Source organism: Tamandua tetradactyla, chromosome Y (genome assembly GCF_023851605.1).
Source record: "Tamandua tetradactyla isolate mTamTet1 chromosome Y, mTamTet1.pri, whole genome shotgun sequence".
Taxonomy (NCBI): Eukaryota; Metazoa; Chordata; class Mammalia; order Pilosa; family Myrmecophagidae; genus Tamandua; species Tamandua tetradactyla.
Window position 1 is genome coordinate 911,088 of NC_135354.1, and position 16,314 is coordinate 927,401.

A 16,314-nucleotide genomic window follows, 5' to 3' on the forward strand; every position below is an offset into this window, starting at 1 on the left:
TCTTTTATTTGTCTCTCTACCTGTTATAGTTATAGTACTTCCCAATGGGGGATGGGTGATGATTTGTTTATACAGACAAGAGGTAGCATCTCTGAGGTATGTGTAACCCTCTTCTTATATGCTTCTCTCCTAGAAATGATTCTTGTTGTACATTAGAATTTGGGAATGTAGATGAATAATGAGACCTTCATGTAAAACCAAGGCTTTTAACTTTTTCTGTAACAGAGAGTGTGCTTTTCTGTAGACCAAGATTTTTCATCTGGTCACTCAAATATGTGATTTACAAAGTTACTTCAACTGTGTGTGTTATAGCTGGTCATTTTTAGTGTACATTTTCTTATTAATTATTTACCATTATTTCTTATTCACAGCAGGTCTCTTCTCAACTGGGCACTAAATCTGATTATTGAGGTAGTGACAGATGGAGAAGAGGAATTTCATGACTAATTACAGAGGCTGGTCAGATCTAGAGCTAAAGCAAGGGTAAAGCAGTGGATAGCAAAAGAATCACACAGCTGAGTACAATACTCATCTGGCAGGAATAATAGAACAGAACATGTTTATGTAAAACACCTGAGACTGAACTGGGCTATAACAGCTAACAAGGCAGTTCTTCCCTCTAAGTGGCACTCTATCATGATGTATGGAAAAGCAATAAGTGACTTCTACTCACATTCCTATATAAATCAACCATACAACAGATTTGAGCCCTCCACAGTAGAGCAAGATTTCAACAAATTGGGATACTTGGGAAATTGGTTGAACTGATAACGTTGTCTGAGAAACAAAGTTAAACAGAATTTTGGAAAACATATTTCTAATAAAAATATTTTAAAATTAATTAATGTTTTTATAGATTTAGTAAACAAAATGGAGTGAAACTAATAATTTGATGATTCAGAAATTATAATTTGCTATTTTTCCAACTCTCATTGTAAATATGGTTTTAATAAAGATGTTAGAAATTTTAACTTTTGAAAACATAAATTATAACTCTTGGTGTCATTCATATTTTCTAATACTCAAGTGTACAAGAGAAATTCCATATTTTATGAGCCTAAGTTTCTGGTTAGTATAATGGATTTTGTCATAATTCTAATTTTATTTCATATTGTTTTCATTTCAATTTAATGTTATAGAATAACAGGAGTGCAAATATTTATTTGTCTAAAGGAGTCTATTATTTTGAAGGTAATTTTAAATGTCTTAGATGTTGAGAAACTCATTCCTATTTGGTAATATTTTCATTTTCATAATGAAACTGATTCTTCTCTTTTGGATAGAAAAAGTAAAGATGTCTTACAGAATATCCCTGGAAGACCCTTCCATTTTCAGAAACAATTTATCCAGAATGGTAAAATTCTGCCAAATCATAGATAATAGTTTATTCTGAAATTCAGCTACATTTATTATGAAGGAATAAACGGAATGTAGGGTGGTAGTGAAGAACTTTAAAATGATAGAGTTTATATAAATGCATTACATATCATGCAAAACAATTTAAAAATACATGAAGTGAATATCAAAAGCTTACATTGATTTATATGTAGATTTTTCTGAAAGTGGAAAAAGTTCATATCATGAACTTAAACTGTTTAGGAATATACACAAACAATAATTTTACTTATCAATCCTTACCCAAAGAATCTGAATTTACAATTAAAACTGAGATCCTTAACATGGTAAAAAGAAAAAAACATTATTTGACAATTTTTTATTACACATTTTATTTCCAGGAATCCTTCCTAAATTGTAGGTATGGGTGTGTCAATCATCTACCTCAGTGTTTTTCACTATGGGAAGAGATAATGGAATGATTTATCTGATTAGCTGCTATAGCTATAAAATTTCTTCTTTTCAAATTTCTCTTTTAACTGTATGTGTGAAATATTTCCTGCTCCATAGTAAATGCTTTTGGTTGCATGGAATATATGTGATTTCATGTAATACAGTGGACTCTGAAGAGACTGTTTTTAAAGATTTATTAACTTTTATTCATAAGCATTCTATACACAAGAGGCAAAATCTCCTTACCTTCTATGAGGGGGACTTTTCTATCTGAAATATTGTTTTTCTACCCTTAATGAAGGGAAAGACAGGCACTGATATTCAGGAGCTGGCTGGCCACTCAGGGATAGATGGTGGTCTCCTGCCACGTTTGGTGATCATGATTGATGAAGACAGAAACATTTCTTAGTCATGTCTGAACACAGACAACATATGACCAATGTTCCAACCACAAAATGCCAAATGTCTCCTGTGCCCAGCTCTTATGAGTGGCTGCTGCTGCTTTACCTATTACAGTTTTAGCCTAGATTTTCCCTCCTTCTTTTGGATAATGTTTATTTCAATAACCAATCAATATTTCTCTTATTTCTTAACAGCATCCAATCCAGAGCAAAGCCCTCTTCTTTAACCACTCCCCATAATCTCCAAACACAAATCCAAATTTTATAATGTCTTCTTGAACACCCTCTTGCTGAGATGCCCCACTGTTTTCCATGGTGTGTGTTCCCTCTCCTACAATGAGTAATGAACCTAGCATACCCAACTACACATTTGCTCCTGTGGGTCATTAGCTGGAGGAAATTGACATCATGACTAGGTTGCAAAGATATCTGCAACCAGGCAGGCATTACAAAACTACTCACCTCAAGCTATGATGTTTTAAATGATTAGCTATTTATTTTATATACTATAAAAGATAAATGATGATACATTTCCCTTTTAGAATTAATTGATCATTCTTTTCAGATATTTGTATGGATCATCACAGTTGAGATATCACTTCCACAGAGTGCTTTCTCCAAATCACTCCATTTAAAGAAGTCTATAGGATATGCTGTCAGCCCCTACCTGTATCAGTGCAGCCTACCAGGAGGTTATCAGCAAAGAGTCCCCACACACACTAATAGTTTCTTGCATCTCTCTGCTTGAGGGCATTCTCCATCCATGAAAGAATGCCCAGCCAGGGCCAGGAGCTGACTGAATGGGCTGGAGGTGTGAGGGTAGCTATTAATGTCCAGAAGCAGTATTTACTAATGAGCATTGGAGTTGCTAGATGAATATTCCAGGTTACTCTCCCTTCATTTGGACAATTCTGAGGTATGATCTATTTAGTCACTCTGAGGGCTTCTATCAGAATTGAACTTCAGTGGTTTTCTCTTCTTCATTAATGACTATTTTATTAATCTTCTCTTCCCTATTTCATTTTTCCACTTCCTTGTCATGTTTTCTGTGATTGGCTTCCATACAAATTACATGTATCTGAATGTTTTGGGGAGGCTGTAATAAGCAGACCCTCTGGCTGGAAATATGGGCATAGATCACTCTTCCTGACCTCACAGGACTACTCTCTCTCTCTCTCTCTCTCTCTCTCTCTCTCACTCATTCACTTTCTCATTTCTGGGAAGAGTGCAGGCTTCCATTTCCCAATCACAGGGAAGAATCATTCTCTCCATAAGCTCCTAATCAAAACTCTTGATTAATCTTCTGTCTGGCTGTTCCATGGTCCCTGGGCTGTGCTGCATTGGAACTTAGACCACATGAACAGCCCCCACACATCCATCACATTGGGGACAATGTGCTGATTAGACTGAACAAGAGAGAAGTGAATAATTCACTGGAGGCCTCAGTAAGATACAACCAGTTCAAAGGATGGAAAATAAAGTGAGGAAGATTCATGGACCTGCCACTTTAGTAGTTTTATGCATCCAGTGCAGGGACATTCTTCTCCAGATGCTAAGGCAAATATTAGCATCTTGCATCCCTTACCACAAAGAAGAAAACACTGTGCCAGGGGAGCTCCTGTGGTTGCTGTGATAATGCACTCCTTATCTAGTATAAGCTGCCAGTTTAAAATTGAGCCTGAGACAAAAGTAGTGCTCAGGAGCTCCAGGCCACAGAGTGAGCAGCCACTTGCAGAAGACTCTATGGTACTGGAAGTGTTAGTGCTAGAAAAGATGCTATGTGGGGCTTATGGCTAAAACCTGCAGTGGCTTTCTGAGAAAATGGAACAATGGAACATACCCTACAGAATTGCAGTTTAAATAAAATGATAAGACAGTTTTAGGCCAGTAAGGAGAGCTTATCAGAATGGACAAGCCTACCATACCAATCAATGTGTATCTGCTTCCTCTTTGCAAAACCCACCTACGTAATAGGAAACTTTAATATCAGATAGTCATTTTAATCCCTAATTGTAAATGTCCTAAATGATTTTATAAACAACTGTGAAATGATGGCTTTGAGACACTCTTTTTTCTTTTATATTTCCCTCCTCATGAACAGTTTTTCTCTCCCAATAAACCTTTTTAATGCCTTAATTTATATGTGGACAATTATTTCTTTTGTCAATTCTTTTCATTTGTATTTATTTTGTAATTTTGCATTTTTTATACTGCTAAAGGAAACACATGCAATAAAGCAAAAACAAAAACTTTTAAAGCATATCTTGGTTGTAATTTACCCTACGCCAGTTCAAACAGAGTGTGATTTTTGATATGTTGTTTTTTCTTCATGTGCTGCTGAAAATGCATACAAAGATAGATGAATACTTGGAAGTCTTTATTTCCTAAGGCTATGTTGACTGTTTCTACAGAGTAGTACAGGAATATGCATTTCATAATTTGAAAACAGGGCTTTGATAAACTTTAGATTTGAGAAAAATGGAAAAAAATGAATGATTTAAACTGGGTGCCTAGGAAATCAATTCTCAGATCAGAGAAAGCAAATGTGATGGTGGGGTTAGCATTGCTTGAGAACAATTTTCCTAACTTTAAGTAAGTTTTAAGTAAGGAAGGGAAATGCAAGCTGATGGAAAAATACTTAATAAAGAAGGCTGAATCATGAAGGCACCTAAAAGATAATTTGTTCCCCAATTTCTATTTTATGAATTATATACTGTAATTTACTTATGTAAATCAAATCACAGCTATCTCTGGTCCTGTGCTCTTCATAAGTTCCTTTTCCCTTTTTGTTTCTTACTTTAATGAAGTATCCATCACAAAGCAGTCTTTGTAAATATCCTTCCACTATTTTGGGTGATTACTGTAATTTATAAAACCCATGTAATTTTTGCTATCCTAAGATGCAATCAATATTCATATATTTTGACTAAGAAAGGGTTTTAGGAAACATGAAAATTTAGAAATTCTCCCTTCCCCTTTGTTTCCTGGAGAATAAGAATAATTAGTTCTGTGGGAAAACGCAAGGGAGAATGGGACAAGCTCATCTGTTTGTGATTTATGATGTCACTATTTTCCATGTTAAAAAAATGGTGGGCAGTGTGTTAGTAGCTCAGTGGCACAATTCTCACCTGCCATGCTGGAGAACCATGTTTGTTTCCTGGTGCCTGCCCATGGGAAAAAACAATGTTGCATTATGTTTTAAGAGTACTCAGGTCTAGTAACTAAGATTTTCCTCTGGAGTCATAACAGCATACCCATCAGCATGTTCAACTGTGAAATGCATACTTTCTTTGTGGGTTATCCATTAGATGGCAATGCTATCATATACATTTATAAGTTTAAATAAATTTCTTCTGAACAACACTGAGAAAAATATCATTGTATATTTTTTATTTTTGCAGTTGTAAAACTAATATTTTAATGGAATGCTGCTTTACAGTTTAAGCCTGCTAGTGTGCAAGAGATGATCCTGTGTGGGTGTGGGTGAATGTGTCCTTATTACAAAAGTTTATACCTCTTGAACATGGTCTCAAATCCTTCTATCATTTTAAATTCAAATTAAATTGGTGAATACAGCATTGGATATATTCCATAAAACTCAGTCAGCTCATAGAGATGTATGTGCAATAGGAGTGGGAATTCTAATTTACAGTATGCTATTCCACTTAGTGCAGATGAAAAAAAAATCTTTCACTACCATTATTGTAATGAAGTTATAACCAAATTCCAGAACAGAGTGGTGGCACACAATGTAACTTGATAAGAAATAGAGTGTGGCTACTGTGAATCGTGTGCCTTTTCACAGACCACTTAACTTCCTTGCTTAGGGAACAGTGAGGCTCAAATTGTGGTTTATTGACCAACAGGAAGGCTGCCTAAATCAGTGACACTTATTAAAAAGGCATATTCCCTGAATGAACTCATAACTTCTGAATTAGACAGTCAGCTACACCAGGAATCTGCATGTTAACAATATTTCCAAATGATTCTTATGCCCACTAGAGTTTGGGAAGCTCTTCAGTTGTTAAATTTAATGGCTTGTTAATTACAAGGCATAAATCAAATGAAAGTAGTTTACTAACTCACTGATTGAGTTACATCTTAATATTTCAGAGATCTGAGGAGATGTGTTGCTCTTCAATAATATCAGATGTATCTATACATATATTAATGGTTGCAACTAATTTAATTACACTCCTTAAGTATATGTTTTTTATTAAACATTTTCATTTGTGATAATTGTAAATTCATATGAAATTATAAGAAATAATGCAAGGAGATCCAGTACCCTTTACCCTATTTCCTCCAATGATAATATCTTCTAAAACTACAATATGACATCACAACCAGTTTAAAGACATTGATATGGTAAAGATACAAACCATTTCCTGAACCACGCAGATCACTCATGCTGTACTTTTATAAGTTTCTCCACTTCCCTCCTGCCCCACCCCCTCCTTAATCTCTGGTATCTACTAATCTGTTACACTTTTCTATAATTTTTCAATTTTATGGCTATTATATAAATGCTGTATGTAGCCTTTTGAGATGGGCTTTTTTTCCCTCAGCATAATTCTCTGGAGACTCGTTCAGGCTGTTGTATGTATTAAATATGTTTCTTTTTATTGCTGATTTATGAAAAGGTGGAAGAACCACAGTTCACATATTATTCACCCATTGTGGGACATTTGCATTGTCTCCAGTTTCAGGCTATTAAAGCAGCTGCTAAATATTCATGTACACATTTCTGTGTTAACCTAAGTCTTTACTTTCCTGGGATAAATGACCAAGCATGCACTTGCTAGGGCTTATGGGAGTTGCACATTTCAGTGATTTTTAAAACTACCAAACTGTTTTCCAGAGTGACCGTACCATTTTAGATTCTCATTTACAATGTATGTGATCCAGTTTTTTCAATCATCATTTGGTAGTGTCACTCTTTTAATTTTAGAATGTTGATGGGTATGTAATGATATCTCATTGGGCTTAAATGTAAATTTCTCTAATGACTATTAATGCTTTGTGTCTTTTCATGTGTTATTTGACATCCATATATCTTCTTTGTCAAAATGCCTCTTCATATCTGTTGCCAATATTCTAATTAGATTATTCTCACTTTACTGCTGAGTTTTGATAATTCTTTACATACTTTAGATACTACACCTCTGTCAAATATGTGGTTTACAAATATTTTCCCTCACTCTGTGGCTTATCTTTTCATCTCCTTAACAGAGTCTTTCACAGGGCAAAAGTTTTTAATTTTGAAGATGCTCAATTTAACAAATTTTTCTTTTTATGGACTGTTTTGATGTCAAGTCTAAGTACTCTTTGTCTAACCATAGATCTTAATGATTTTCTCCTCTTTTATTCTACAATCTATAGTTTATGCTTCATATTTAAGTCTATTTTGAATTATTTTTTTTGCATAGGTTGAGGTCCTTTTTTTGTCTATGGATGTAGATTATTCTAGCTTAATTTATTTAAAAAGCTATCTTTCCTCCATTGATTTGCTTTTAAGCATGTGCACTTATTTGGGGGGGCATGGGCAGGCTCCTGGAACCAAACCTGAGTCTCTGGGATGGCACGCAAAAACTCTGTCACTGAGCCACCATTGCTCACCCAGCATGGACACTTTTATAAACAAATTTTAATAGAAGTGGTGATAGTCATAAAGAGAATATATGAAGCAGAAGAAAAATAGAATGTTAGGTTTCATGAACGAGAAGAAAGGGGAAATGGATCAGGGTCAAGGAAACATATGTTGAGCTTCAGGATGACTTGCATCCTTTAGAAAAGGTAAAAGCAAGGAAAATAAATAAATGCATACTTATAAAGGGGAATCAGTTAGGACAAATTTTTTATATAAGGAAGCAGATGCAGAAAGGACATAGTGCTTGATATGCCTTGAGTTGTGTATTCCAGTTTAGACATGTTCTTTATCTTGGTTTACATTCTGGTGGGTGTGGATCCATTGCAAATAGATCTCTTCAAGATGTTACTTGAAGAATGTGAGGTTGGACTTTAATCCAAACATTGGAGTCCTTCAATAGCAGAGCCAAAGCCATAGAGAGAAGCCCTGGGTAGCAGGCAGAAGCTAGAAGTCAACAGAACCCAGAAGAGAAAGGATAAGACACCATTATGTGTATGTTCTAGTTTGATAGCTGCTGGAATGCAATATACCAGAAATGGAATGACTTTTAAAAAGGGGAATTTATTTAGTTGCTAATTTACAATTCTAAGACTTTGAAAATGTCCCAATTAAAGCAAGGCTATAGAATTGTCCAAATTAAGGCACCAACAAGAGATTACCTTCTGTGGCATATTTCTCAGGGATTGGAGCCTAGCCATACTTAAAAAAATCTTTTAATCATTTCTGTATTCTCTCCCTGTCTCTCAGGCCTGTCACCTAGCTCATTGTCCCCCCTTCCCCCTCTTGTCGTAGACCGCCCATTTCCATAGCTCACCACTAAACCGCAAGCCTTCCTGTTATTTGCTTCACTTCTCTATCCTGCCACCTGTTCCTACTGCCCCTTCCTAGCTCTAACCCCTAGCCTAGCAACTGCCTTTTAGCTTATGTGATTGGCCCCCCGAACCCTCCACCCCCTCCCCTACTCCTCCCCCTGTGTAAAAGTATATAACCTGAGCTCCCCAGAGCTCGGGGTCTTCTGCGCACTTGGGCTCTCCCAGTACTTATAGCTTATACTATGTAACAATAAAGAAGCTTTGTGCTGATTAATTGGCCTCCAGCTCAAGTCCTTTTGTCCCCTAGCTGAGACGGCTAGGCCCTGCTTACCACAAGGTTTACATCCTGCGAGCTCACCCCCTCCCACCCAGGGTTCTGGCCGCGAGGCTGCCCGGTGACTATCAGCTCGCCGAGTGTCTGCCCGGCTGAAGCTATCCCGGCAATTGGTGCCCGAACAGGGACCTTCTTCAACCAGCTCCCAGCAGACCCCTGGAGACCCTAGGACCATGGAACCAAGGTAAGTCTCCAGACTCTCTCGCGAAATAAACGCCGTCCTAGGATTCATCTCACCCACGCAGAGTAGTCCTCCTAAATTCAAAATACGTTCATCTCCTTCTAAAAGTCAGGTCCCCCAAGTGAGAGCACTAGCCGCTCTCCCTGACACCCATAGGTGTAAAGTATCAGCCCGGCAGCTTCAAGTTTATTGGGTCCTTTTGCTGCCGTTTAACCCCTGGCTGTTGACAAGTCCACTTTGGACCCCAGTTACCTATCATCAATTGATTGCCAGGGTCACCAACAAAATGGAACATGAAGGCAAGCGTTTTCCTCTGGGGCTTCTCCCCACACTCATCACCATCCGCTCTTGCCTACAAGGCTCTTTACCCCCACCGATGGTTGGCCCAAGCCAACTAAAGGTGTAACTGCAGCGGCCGCCGTCACAGCGCAGCCCAGCACTAAGTCGGACTCCGATTCCGATGCTGAGTCCCTCCTCGAACAGCTTGAGGAACGGTTCAAAAGGCACCCGCCCCTACAGGAATATGGCGGAGAGCCTCAGGGCGGAAAACCTAACTCCACCCTTCCGCCTTCTTCCCCATCATCCAAACCAGAAAAGGGCCGTAGCCTTTACCCCGCCCTCCTGGAAGAAGTGGAGGCAGGATGTCCTGTCCCCTCATCCATACCCTCTGCCCCTCCTCCAGCTGCCTGTCAGCCTTCCCTTACCAGCACCAACCCCTTCTTCCAGGAAGCGTAGCCGCCATCTTATGCGCCCCCACCTCCATTTTGCTCTGGCCCTGAGCCACCGTGGCCATTTTCTACTTCACCACAGCAGCCATTTTGTGTCCCCCCTCCAGCTAACTGCCCCCTCCCATCAGTGCCTCCAACCCTACCTTCCCGGAAACGTAAGCCCAACCGCCGTCTTACGCACCCCTGGCGGCATTTTGTGCTAGGCTGTATTTTGTTGGGACTTCATCTTGAAAGAATTTTAGCAGCAGCCGAATCTTCCAACCCCCACCAGCCTTGGAAATGGACCTTAATCCGTTGGGAGGATTCCTCAATCGTGCAGACCCAAGTTACAGTGGGTAGCCCCTCCTTTGTAGTTTATGCTTGCAATCTATTTCTGTTTCCACACGGCACGCCATGTCTTAACAAGGCTCAATATTACTTGTGCCCATCCTCGAACCCTGGAAAGCAATACTGTAACACCCCCAACCAATACTACTGTGCATACTGGGGGTGTGAAACACTGGCCACCAATTGGCGCACCCCCGGTGATAAATACCTAAAGCTAACTTAAGGTCCCCTTTTGGATGCAAACCTCGTGATCACTCCGTCAATCACCTATATGATAATTCAAACTGTGAAAAGCTAAACTTGACCGTACAGCTTCCTAATGACCCCACATGGTTAATCGGCAGAACTTGGGGTATCAGAATCTATCTAGAAGGGACTGACCTTGGAGGGCTCTTTGCAATAAGAAGGGAGGCTGTTCGGCAGACAGTAGCTGTGGGACCAAATAAAGTGCTTGTTCGCCCGCTTCAAGCTTCTACCCCTCGTAAGCCAAAACCCACTACCCCTTCTACAGCTGTCCCCGTAGAGTCGCCCTCAAATCGTGCTCAAACTATCGTGGCACCCCAAATCTCTAGTGCTTCTCCTCCCTCGGGTACAAAAACCCCCTTAAACAACAGACTGTTTAATTTAATTCGGGGAAGCTATGAAGCATTAAATAACACCAATCCAAATTTTACTAAAGAATGTTGGTTATGCCTACAAGCTAGTCCTCCATATTATGAAGGAATTGCGGTCAATAGCACCTTTAATGTTAGCCAATCCCCAGATTCTTGTGATTGGCATAGTGGCCCAGGACTTACCCTCCCTGAAGTATTGGGTAGGGGCACTTGCATTGGCACACCACCGGCAGGCTTCCAAGGACTTTGTAGTAGAAATGCATCCAATGAAATCAATTCCAGTTCTATGTCATCTTCTAGTCCCAAAACAGGAACCTACCTAATCCCTTTGCCAGGTTTAAAATGGGCATGTAGCATGGGTCTAACACCCTGTGTCAGTACTAAGATTTTCAACAATGCACAGTTTTGTATCCTAGTACAGGTCCTGCCAAGAGTTACCTACCACCCTACCGATGACTTTGAAGAAGCCAGGGAAATGAAACACCGACACAAAAGAGCAGTGGTCTCTGTAACCCTGGCGACACTGCTAGCTGCCAGAGTAATAACCGGAGTAGGCACAGGCACCGCAGCCATAGTTCAGGGAAATCAACAAATATCTCTCTTAGAGTCTGCTGTCAATGAAGACCTAGAAACTATAAAGCAGGCCATGGAGGCCTTAGAAAAATCTTTAACCTCCCTGTCAGAAGTTGTGTTACAAAATAGAAGGGGCCTTGATTTGTTGTTCTTAAAGGAGGGAGGGCTGTGCGCAGCCTTAAAAGAAGAATGCTGTTTTTATGCAGACCACACAGGAGTAGTCAGAGACTCCATGAAAAAATTAGGAGAAAGACTAGAAGCCAGGGAGAAAAAACTAAGGAACACCGAAGTTGGTTTGAAAATTTATTTGCTCAATCGCCATGGTTAACCACCTTAATCTCTACCATAGCAGGGCCTCTGCTAATACTTTTATTAATATTAACCTTTGGGCCATGCATTTTATCCAAAATAATAAACTTTGTAAAACAGCAAATACATAGGTTAGACATGAATGTCGCGCACATCCATTACATGCATATAAAAGGAGAGCTCGCTTAAGTCCCCCATAATTGCAAAAAACATAACCTTTTCGCTTAAGTCTTGTTTCTAGAAGTCCAACAACGTGATCCAGCCCTGGCGCCCTCAACATAACCCGAATAACCCCTCCAGTCCAGAAGACACAAGACAACAGCAATCCCCAACAGCTACCAGAATCAGGCGTATACACCAATATGTTCCGGACTCCTATTCGTCACCCCTAACTCGCCTATTTTTCCACAATTATTCCTTAACATTAATACTAGCAACAATCGCTCTAAAAACACTGGAGCCTCTTCGAAAAAATCCTGCTTGCCGTACTTTTCCTATGTATCATCGCGTGTTTTAACCTGCTCATTTTCTTCCTCTAGGTGCTAACCTGCTTATTGTTTTCAGTAAAAATGTTCTCCCTACACACCCCTCCAGAATTCCCACCTGGCATCTCCTCCCAGTAACACTTCTAATTTTCTCCACAGCCACTTCTACAAAACCTCCTGAAAGTGAAGTGTAGACCGCAGTCCAATACCCCCCCCGGATCACTGTTCCTCACACCCGATTCCCCTACATTCCCATAACTTTTTGTTAATAATTGCTTACTGGACCTCCCATACGATCCCTATGTCCTCCCTGCTAGTGCGTCTCTCAACCTATCATCATTCCCTAATTTCTCCCCCTCTCCTGAAGCCCTAACAATTAACCTTACCTTTTTGCAGAATTAGTCAATGCAAGCCATCCCCGAAGTCTCCCAGCCAAACAACAAACTACTAAACCTCACGTTTGTCAATCTTTCAGGACTAGCGGAAAAGGGGCTCCCATGTTCTCCCCTTTAGCCCAATTGCTTTCTTCTCATTAACTCCTGAACTGCAAGCGCTGAATCTCATAAAAGAAATGACATTCTCCTTTTCACAGGATCTTAGCCAGCTAGAAGAACTGCACCCGGATATAACTGAACTCGCCCGCACCCGCCGGTGCGGCCCCCATTCCCCTCTGCTCACCTGGCAGCTTTACACCCTCGACTTCCTTTACATAAATCCCGTGGCTTCCATGTCATTCTCCCCCTTGAACTCACCATTCCTCCAAATATAACTTCTTCATTCCCTATAACCCCCCCTTTCTTTATAGTACCAGCAGTTTCACACACCTCTCGCTCTGTGGAAACCTCAGCTGCCTAGACCTACGCCCTTTCCTCAAAGCAACCGAATCCCAATGGCGCCTAGTTACTCTCAACAGCACCCAGCCGCCTAGTCGCCTGGACACATGTCACCTACTTAACTACCTCTTTCTCAATAGTTCTCATAGTACTTCAACCTAGACTCCTGTAAATCCCGCTCAACGCGACCAGGTGGGTCGCTCCTGCACTGCCCATGGACAGCTCCGTCACTCAGCTCAGCCCACACGTGAAGCAAGACTTCGGAATCACCGCCGCCATCTCTGCAGCCATCATTGCCTCTGTAGCAACAGCTGTCACCGCAGCCGTCGCCCTCACCCAAACATCTACCACCGCTGAAGTGCCGTGCAGACCGGACTCAACACCCTTACTCCCCAGGTCATATCTGCCCTGCGGCAATTAATAGACTTACTAGCTTTATATGTCAAAGCTCTGTATGAGGCAGCTGCCTCTACTTGTGATGGACGTTACCCCTTCTCCCGCCTCTGTATCACACCTGTCCTTGTCAATACCTCCCGGCCCCATCTCACCCTGTGTGAGTGAACATTCTCTGCCTATAATAAATCCCTCTGGAACTAGGCACACAACCTACTAACGCTACTTCTAAGTATAAAACCTGTCTGTACCAAAAATTTCTAGTTCTCTCCTTTCAAACCTCCTCCATAAATTCTCTTCCCTTTTCCAGCCTTCCAATCTCATCTTCTACAGCATCCTCCTGCTAATTTTAATTGTTATCCTTTTCTTACTTAAGTGCCTCTTTTCAAAAATCTCTCGTCACAAACGAAATACAAAACTCTTAGCTCTTGCCACGCTAGAGCTCCAAAATCCCTTCGCCAATGTAGACAATCGTCGGCAGGCTCAGGTATAGCTCGCTAGTGTTGCTCACCCCCAGGACTGGTCACCTTGAGGTTGGTGTCGCTCTCAAGACTGACCATCTTGTGCAGTCGGCGCCATGCTGCTGTGGCTCTAGCCTTGCCTGCCTGTGCCTGCGCCACTCCCTGCCTCTCTCCACTCCCCCACGGGGGCTGCACGTAATCAAAGTATGTGCATCTGGGGCCGGCTGGCTACCAGATGAGTACCGCTGGGTGCGACACAAAGTGATCGCAGGAGACGGGCCACTCAAAGCGGGCCTCCTCTGGCTCTTCTGGGGCATATGAGATTTGCATAAGGGTCGGCTCAGCACATACCCTTCCCCTGAAACTCTGAGCCCCACGTACAAGGGGAATCTCATCCCTACCCGTCCCAGCAAAGGTTAATGCCCACCACCTGTCACACAGGTGAGCCTTTAAAAGAAAAAAGAGAGGAATTGTGGCATATTTCTCAGGGATTGGAGCTTAGCCATACTTAAAAAAAATCTTTTAATCATTTCTGTATTCTCTTCCTGTCTCTCAGGCCTGTCACCTAGCTCATTGTCCCCCCTTCCCCCTCTTGTCGTAGACCGCCCATTTCCGTAGCTCACCACTAAACCACAAGCCTTCCTGTTATTTGCTTCACTTCTCTATCCTGCCACCTGTTCCTACTGCCCCTTCCTAGCTCTAACCCCTAGCCTAGCAACTGCCTTTTAGCTTATGTGATTGGCCCCCCGAACCCTCCACCCCCTCCCCTACTCCTCCCCCTGTGTAAAAGTATATAACCTGAGCTCCCCAGAGCTCGGGGTCTTCTGCGCACTTGAGCTCCCTCAGTACTTATAGCTTATACCATGTAACAATAAAGAAGCTTTGTGCTGATTAATTGGCCTCTGGCTCAAGTCCTTTAGTCCCCTAGCTGAGACGGCTAGGCCCTGCTTACCACAAGGTTTACATCCTGCGAGCTCGCCCCCTCCCACCCAGGGTTCTGGCCACGAGGCTGCCCGGCGACTATCAGCTCGCCGAGTGTCTGCCCGGCTGAAGCTATCCCGGCAACCTTCTCTCAAGAAAGGCTGATGAATTTCAGAGTTTCTCTGTCAACTGGAAAGGCACAAGTGAACATGACTATGTCTGCAAGCTTTCTCTCCAGGCTTATTGTTTCATGAAGCTCTCCTGGGAGCATTTTTTCTTTATCTCCAAAGGTTTCTGATTGCCTGGGCTCTGTGGTCCTAGTGGCTCTCTCTTGTGACTCTCTCCAAAATATTTCCTCTTTTAAAGGATTCCAGTAAACTAATCAAGCCACTGATTGGTATCCATTAAAATGGTTGGAGTCACATCTCCATCTAATCAAAAGTGAATACTCCTTGGGTGTATCACATCTCCAGGTAGATAATCTAATTAAAAGTTTCCAACCTACATTATTGAGTCAGGCAGTATTAAAGAAATTGCTGCTTCCATGAGACTGTATCAGGATTAAAACACGGCTTTTATCAGTACATAACCCTTTCAGATCAGCACACCATAGGACAGAAAAGTCAAGGACCGAAGATCACTAGCAGCCAGTCCCAGAATGCTACCATATTCTGGGAGAAAGCACTGTCTTGCTGATGCCTCAATTTTGGACCTTTCCCAGTGGCAAAACTGTGAGCCAATAAATTCGTGTAGTTAAGCCAATCCATTGTAATATATTCATTTTTGCAGCCATGAAACTAAAACAGAGCTAACAAAAACCCAATAAAGTGTTTAGAAGCATGGCTTCAGGAAACAATCAAGAATTCTGGTGAAAATGAGTACTCACCTTTCCCTTTACTCTGGAATCAGTGACATCAAAATTGGAGTGCCAGGGACAATTCATTGAGGTGTTAGGTGAAAGTGATTGAACCTCGATTTTTACTGTGTTTCAGTAATTTGTAGGTGAAAAGGACTCTAAAATCTTAGTAGCATAAAGAGTGATGATTCAGTGAACCCACCCATGTTAAGAAATAAAGCACTGTATTAAATTTGAAGTCCTTTCTGTTCCTTACCACTATCCTGAGTTTTGTGTTCATAATTCCCTTGTCTTCCATCATAACTTAACACGCTTTTTTCCTTAACTATATATTGTTCCATTTTATGTTTATGAATTGTATTTTGTTGCCTTTATTTTTCTATACCTTGCATTTCTTAACTATAACGAGGTTTTAAAATCAATTCATGTTGTTATGTGTAGCTATCATGCATTAATTTTCACCACAGTATCACACTTAAGCCTGTGAATATAGGAATTTCTAAGTGTTTCCTGTATCTTCACATTTATTAGGTAATGTTAAATTGGCTTCCAACTCCATGCACTATGGTACATTAACACAAGAAGTTTATTATCCTTTGACTATTCCATGTCTTTTCAACACTTACATTATCAGATATAAAAACTCTT

At 40.9% G+C, this 16,314-nt stretch overlaps 1 long non-coding RNA gene across 1 annotated transcript; it reads left to right on the top strand.

Moving 5' to 3' along the window:
* The first annotated feature begins 8,602 nt into the window (after nt 1-8,602).
* LOC143672624 (uncharacterized) lies at nt 8,603-14,784 on the top strand. Its single transcript, XR_013169923.1, has 2 exons — nt 8,603-9,169; nt 13,176-14,784. It is a non-coding gene; the product is annotated as an uncharacterized LOC143672624 (long non-coding RNA).
* Nucleotides 14,785-16,314: the final 1,530 nt, after the last annotated feature.